This window comes from Pristis pectinata, chromosome 33, assembly GCF_009764475.1.
Source record: "Pristis pectinata isolate sPriPec2 chromosome 33, sPriPec2.1.pri, whole genome shotgun sequence".
Classification (NCBI taxonomy): Eukaryota; Metazoa; Chordata; class Chondrichthyes; order Rhinopristiformes; family Pristidae; genus Pristis; species Pristis pectinata.
The window spans coordinates 8652976-8660393 of NC_067437.1; the positions used below are offsets into that span (position 1 = coordinate 8652976).

General features: G+C 45.0%; 1 long non-coding RNA gene across 1 annotated transcript; it reads left to right on the top strand.

The window, feature by feature from the left end:
- The first annotated feature begins 5976 nt into the window (after positions 1-5976).
- LOC127585676 (uncharacterized) lies at positions 5977-6810 on the top strand. The gene is made up of 2 exons (XR_007958552.1): positions 5977-6106; positions 6464-6810. It is a non-coding gene; the product is annotated as an uncharacterized LOC127585676 (long non-coding RNA).
- Positions 6811-7418: the final 608 nt, after the last annotated feature.

The window sequence follows — 7418 nt, forward strand, 5'->3', positions numbered from 1 at the left end:
TTTTCCATTTCTTTCCATAGAAAACCAAAGTTTGTACTGGGGAACTAGAGCTGGTGGTGAATTCCATCATCAATTCCTGTCTTTGTTTCGAGGTGGCCCCCAAGATATGGGAAGTGGTCCACATTGTCCGTTATTGTTGTGGGGGAGGAGATGGCTGGTTTTGTGCAGTGGGAGCAGGATGCTGGAGGACCTTTGTTTTGCGGATATTTATTGCAAGGCCAATTCTCTCCTATGCTTCAGTGAATGAGTTGACAGTGGCTCGCAGCTCAGCCTCTGAGTGTGCCTACTCGGAAGCATCATCTGTACACTGCAGCCTGATAACTGAGGATGGATCAACTTTGGTTCCAGAGTAGAGGTGATGGAGGTTAAACAATTTTCCATTCATTCTGTAGTTTTGCTCCACTCCAACATTGCTGCAAGAAAGATTGAGAAGAGGGTTGGAGTAGCGACATGACTTTACTTGCTCCCACTCCTTACCATTGTGGACTTGTTGGTTAGAATCACACCTAGAATGTCCTCATTCAGCAAACATAGAATGGAGACAGACCTGTCCCTGTTTAGGTGCCTCTGTCCATGTTTATGTATGTTCCTAGATTACAACAATGTATACAGACATATACTAATTAGGTCCTTGAGCAACACATATAAAATACTGGAGAAACTCAGCAGGTCAGGCAGCATCTATGGCGGGAAATAAACACTCGACGTTTCGGGCCGGGACCCTTCATCAGGACTGGAAAGGCAGAAGCCAGAATAAGAAGGTCGGAGGATGGGGGAGAAGAACAGTTTGGCAGGTGATAGGTGAGTCCAGGTGAGAGGGGGAAGGTAGGTGGGTGGGGCAGGGGGGACGTCCTTGAGCCTGCTCCGCCACACAAAACAATGATGTCTGATCTGATTGTAACCTCAACTCCACATTCCCACCTAGCCCCGGTAACCTTTCACTCCCCTGTTGATCGAGAATCCATCTTCCCCTAGTGCAACAGTATTCAAAAGCGCTGTTTCCACCAGCCTTTGAGGAAGAGCGTTCCAAAGACTCACCACACTTTGAGATAGAAATATTTGCCTCATCTCTGTTGTAAATGGGTGACCCATTATTTTTAAACAGTGACCCCTAACTCTAGGTTCCCTGACAAGAGGAAATATTCTCTCCACCTCCACCGTGTCAAGACCCCTCAGGATCTTAAGCACATGCATGTTCACAAGTATGTGTGTACACACTCACGTCTACATGTGTCTGTAAATGTAGGAGTGCATTCATGGTCATTTGGACACTTGCGATTGTGTGCATGATACATGTGTTTTCTTTATGTGCTGATGTAACTCTTTACAGAGATGGGATCTGTGTGATCGTGGGTTTAGAGGCTGTGGGAGACTTGACCTTGGCAGTCCAGTGCAATCCTATGGGAATGCTACAGATGTGGAGGTGCTGAATTTTGATTGAGACATTAAACTAGAATGAATGTACAAGATGCCATAATATCAACAAACACTGGTTTTTCCCAATATCCTCAATTGACACCATTCTCTGATCAAAAGCATATTGCTATTTGTGGAGGATTCCTGTGTTTCCTAATTTAGAACAAGTTTATCCATCAATAGCATTGCAGGATTTTGGATATTCTGGGGTCACGGAAGGTCCAAGTTTCTCTTATGTAATATATATGAAAGCTGGCAATTAGTCTAATTAGACACAAACAGTAGGGAGTGAACCATTCAGTCTGGTGTGGTCTGTCACTGACAGTATAGTGGAAATCTGAGGAGTGCAGATGGGAGGGAATTGTTCCCTATTGGGAGTGCCAGTGGATATCGAGCTCGGCTATCTGTGCCATCCGTTGCAGAGAAGGGTGTGCCTGCTGCAGTTGTCAATTAAATGCAGCACATGATAAAAACACACCAGACAATGACTTTGCCTAACAACTAACTTTTTTATTAATCATAATTGATTCGAACCATTCAAAGGTTTACCACATGGTTTCAAACAATCACTTAATTCTTTAGGTTCACAACTCAATAGGTTACTAGCACAACTCTTTAGTTTACTTTCACAACTTCCAAAACCCACGAGCTGTATTCAGATACCACCCATTCTTGATGAACTGGCTGGGGCTCGATCTTGACGAGTTCTTCTCCGAGTCCCTGACTTGGGGTTGTCTTCAGTGGTTGGTCTCCTGAGTCACTGCTGCTGGTCATCTTGCAAGGCAACTTTTATACATTTCTTCACATACCTCCCGAACGTTGCTTAGTTCTTTATTGCCTTTACACAGCCTTAATTTCAATCCTTATCCATATGAGAGTGTGTTTCCTTAACTTCTTCAAATTACTGGTGATGCCATCCTACAATTATTTTAATTATTTGGTTCCTAAATTACCAGAGTGTTTATTTGAGATTTGTAGTCTATCAAATAGTACTTTTCCACAAGATGTCAGATCCCAAACACCTCCATTTGCTTGTCCTGTCTTCTAGGTAGCTCACAGTAGAATGTTTACAATGGGATAGTCCACAGGGCTGTAAAGCTGTATCAGCGATGTTCTCACTTGAGATTGAGCAAGTGTCGATTACATGAACTTCCTTCACTGTGCCCATTTGTTCTGTGGTTTCCAACATCTCTTCCTAGGCAGCAGAGTGTCCTCCCAAAGCATAATGGGATACTTGACATCACTCTGGCTGTTACACCGCGTTATTCATTTGTTAACATATCCAGTTCTGCTTGGGGAGCTTAAAGAGCAGATTTCTAAATCTCAATGTGCCTCCTAACATGTGTTGGTCTGATTGCCAGAAGTACATTGTTCTATTACCCTTGAATTATAGATCACATTTATCCAGTTCAGATGTTCCTTTGCAAAGTCCGATTCCAGATTCTGGGTCATTGTGCCTTCAGAGCTCTCAGTTGCTTGTGAAGTCACTGTGGAGAACCAAATGTTGCCTCAGCAAATCTATTGCCGAGTTTATTATTTGAACTTTCTGAATCAAGTGAATTAAGGGATTGTGGCGCAGCAGTTACTGCTGCAGGCTCACAGCCCTAGGGACCTGAGTTCAAACCCGATCTCAGCTGCTGTTTGCATAGAGTTTGCTCATTCTGCTGGTTTCCTCAGAGTGCTGACAGGTTCATTGGCTGTGTTAATTACCCCTTAAATGTGGGTAAATTACAAAAGAATGAAAGGGGCGTTGAGGGGCATGTGAGAGAATTGCAGGGCTACAGAGAAAGAGGCTGATGAGATCGTTCTGCTAGGAGCATGCGTGGATCCAATGACAACACAGTGGCACAGCTGGTAGTGCTGCTGCCTCACAGCTCCAGCGATCCGGGTTCAATCCTGACCTCTGCTCCTGTATGTGTGGAGCTTACATGTTTTCCTGTGACCATGTGGGTTTCCTCCGGATGTCTGGTTTCCTCCCACGTTCCAAAGACGTGTAGGTTGGTAAGATTAATTAATTGGCTGCTGTAAGTTTCCCCTAGTGTGCAGGTGAGTGGTACAATCTGGGGGTGAGTTGATGGGAATGTGGGAAGAATAAAATGGGATTAGGGTAGGATTTGCATAAATGGGTCGATGGTCAGCAAGAACTCAGCGGGCTGAATGGTCTGTTTCTGTGCTATATGACGCTATGGCTAATTGGCCTCCTTCTGTGCAGTAATGAGTAATACAGTTGTCCACAGGATCACTGAGGAATAAAATGATAAAGAGATAGGTTTGCTTTTCTATAGCATCAGTGATCCCAGATGGAGAGTGCTTGTCAGGTATCCCATCAGGGGGAAATGGAGCTTTCCCGCCTCTGATCCAAAGGCCCAAAATCTATGTTGTTCCCCTCCTACACCCTGGATGTCCCATGTTCACTTGGAGTTCTAAGCATGGTGTACACAATGACAAAAGATGTAGACATGGTGACCAAAAAGGACCGATTTCCCTTAACGGAGAGGTCAGCATTGAGGTGGTGTGGATTTATGTTAACAGATAGAAGGTTTAGAGGCCAATTGAAGGAAAATATTTTCAGCACCGAGTGGTCGGGGCCTGTAACTCACTGACTGAAAGAGTGGTAAAGGCAGAAAACAGAGCCACATTTCAGGAGTGTCTCAATAGGCCCTTGATGTATCATTACCTACAGAACTATGGACCGAGAGACAAACTGGAATTAGCCTTAATAGTAGTTCTTCATTTGTCATGGAAATGATCAACCAAATGGTCTCTATTTTCTATGATCCTAGATAATTGACTAATCACAGCACAAGGTTACTGAGGCAGGCAGCTGAGACAGCCTTGGACATTCTGGAACCTGATCGGCTGTTTGATTCCTATTTATTGATTAGTATCTCTACTCAGTGGTTTACTCATGGGGAGGCAACCATGTTTACATCAGTGAACATGAGTGTGGTGTGCTGACCTGTTTACAGTTCCCCAGTATAAACACACAAGAGTTCAATCTATCAGCGCAGACAACAGGGCTCCTTCTATGTCAATAGCAATGGACTATTTATTACTCAGTGGACTGCTAAATGATTTACAGCGCAAAGGAATTCAAAACAGTGACTATATATTAACAAGGCTGATGTAACGGGGCTCAGAAGAGAGGGGCTGGTATAATCCAGTTTGTGTAGAGGGGCTGTGTGACTGGGTTGGTGTAGTGGGGATGTATAACTGGGACGAGTGTAGAGAGGTTCTGTAACTGGATCAGTGTAAAGGAGCTGTGTAACCTGGGTCAGTGTAGAGAGGGTGCTTAATGGAGTTTGTGTAGCGGGGCTGTGTAAGTGGGGTCAGAGTGGGCTGGGGGGTGGGGGTGTAACTGTTAGTGTAGAGTGGCTGATTAATTGGAGCAATACACAATTGGATCTGTGTACTGGGGCTGTGTAACTGGGTTAGTGTCAAGGGACTAATGTAACTGGGGTCAGTGTAGAGGGACCGCTGTATCCAGGTTTGAACATGGAACATAGGACATTACAGCACAGTACAGGCCCTTCGGCCCACAATGTTATGCCGACATTTTATCCTGCTCTAAGATCTATCTAACCCTTCCCTCCTACATAGCCCCCTATTTTTCTATCATTCATGTGTCTATCTAAGAGTCTCTTAAATATCCCTAATGTATTTGCCTCCACAACCTCTGCCGGCAGTGCGTTCCACACACCCACCGCTCTCTTTGTAAAAAAACTTACCCCGACATCCCCCTTATACATTCCTCCAATCACCTTAAAGTTATGTCCCCTCGTGTTAACCATTGTGTAGAGGGGCTGATTAACTGAGTCAGTGTTACCAGAGCTGTGTAACTGGGTTAGTGCAGAGAGGCTGGTGTAACTGGGATTAGTTTAAAAATGCTGATATACCTGGGTCAGTGTAACCAACAGCACTCCACCACATATTGGAAATTTAAATTCTTGTAACTAAGTCTGAAATTAAAGTAGATCTCGCAAAACTACTGGATTGTTGCAAAAACCCATCAGGTTCACTAATGCCTTTCAGAGATGTAACTCTGCCATGTATATGAGTCTGACCCGCGTGTGACTCCCACGTATGGAGTTGACACTTCACTGCCTCCACAGTTCTGGGGAAATTATAGCCGAGCACGAAATGCTGGTATTGCCATTGCTGTGAATGATTCTGGAACAGCTCAGTTTATGAGGTGATCATGCGCATCGTTCCTCCAGCAAGATAGAAACCAGCCTTTTAAACTTTAGGTGAAGTCCCTGACTGAAACCGCTCTGCACAATTCTGGAAATGGTGCTGTTGGGCTGATGATGTCATGATGATGTGGTCAAATTGTTGCAGCAACCCCACCATCCTGTTTCCCCCCAGCCCTGTGAATTATCGTCTCTTGTGCCCATCTACTTCCTATTGAAAGCCCTGACTGTTCCCACACCCCTTTACTGGCAGTGATTTCCACATGTAACTGACTTATTACGAAACAGAATGAGGTCATTCAGTCCATTGGGTTCAGTTCAAGTCCCAATAGAGGAATCCCTTCAGTCCCACTTCCCCCACCTGTGTTCTCTTCCATCTAGCCCCTCTGCCCTGATCCAGTTACACATAAGGGGTGGGGTGGAGGAAACAGGACAGGGATCAGGATAATGTCAACACGGTAGCTGGATCTGATCTGCCTCCCTAACCCACCAATGACGAGGTATGTTGCAAAGGAACTCTAAGTTTAATCCCCAAGGAACAGTTCACTGTCCTCCACATCTCCTCACCCCTCCCCCAAGGCTGCACCTCTCCACTCGGAAAAATGTCCTGGGAATTTTGCCACCCCAGACTGAACACTATTACTGACTGCACGGAGCACTGACACTCATCCTTCTGCTGTCTCATCCCCAAACCCTGGAATTCCCTCCCCCCATTCTCCGCCTCTCCACATCTGTCTCCTTCATTAAGATGTTAGGAAGGCAAACAATTCGTTCGCCTTTACTACAAAAGGATTTCAAGGTGTCTTACCACAATTAGATCGGCCCTAATGAAACCATATCTGTTATATTATGTACAGTCTGATTTCCCTGCCAATGGAAGGTTATACTTGTGATGGAAGGAGTGCAGACTGATGCTTGTGATGGACGGCTTGTTCTATGAGGACAATGACTTGCGAATCAAGCTCGTGTAGCGACTCACCGCACTGGCATTCGAACCGGTTCCCGACATCGCGACGTCGTCGGAGGCCCCGATCCAAGATGGTGCGGGGCCCTCCTTCTTCCCCAGCGTTGGGCTGGGAAAGCCCACAAGCGGGAAGGTCAGGTGACCCATGTGTGACGTCAGCGCGGGAACTGCAGCACAGGAAGTTTTCAGCTATTAAAGGCGCACTGCGCCCCGGGTCTGCATTCGACCTCTGATTTTGAATCCAGCGACTCTGTGTCTTCATTTCATAGTGTGTAGCTAGCCGCTACACTTGGAAGAATAAGAGGTTATCTCAATGAAGTGTACAATTATTAGCAGTTTAGCAGGATTAATACAGGGATAAGGTATCCCCAGACTTGAGGTATCCAGAACCGGGGTCACAGTGTTGAAATAAGGATTCAGCCATTGAGGACAGAGATGAGAAGATATTGAATCTTTAGAATTCAATATGCAAGAGGGCTGTTGGGCCTCACTTGCCGAGTATATCCAAGACTGGGGTTGATAGACTTTTGAATTTTGTTTTGGTTTAGTGCAGGAAAATAGTACTGAGGTCATTAAATGTTGGAACAAACACGAGGAACCGAATGACCAACCCCTGCTTCAATTTCTTATCTTCTTAAAACACACCTCTTTAATGAAGTTTTTATTTAGAACATAGAAGAGTACAGGATAAGAACAGGCCCTTTGGCCCACGGTGTTGCACCAAACTAATTAAACGGTAATTAAAAGTGTAACTAAACTAGTCCCTTTTGCCTACACAAGTCCATATCCCTCCATTTTCTGCATATTAATGTGCCTATCCAAGAGCCTCTTAAACGCCTCTAATTGTA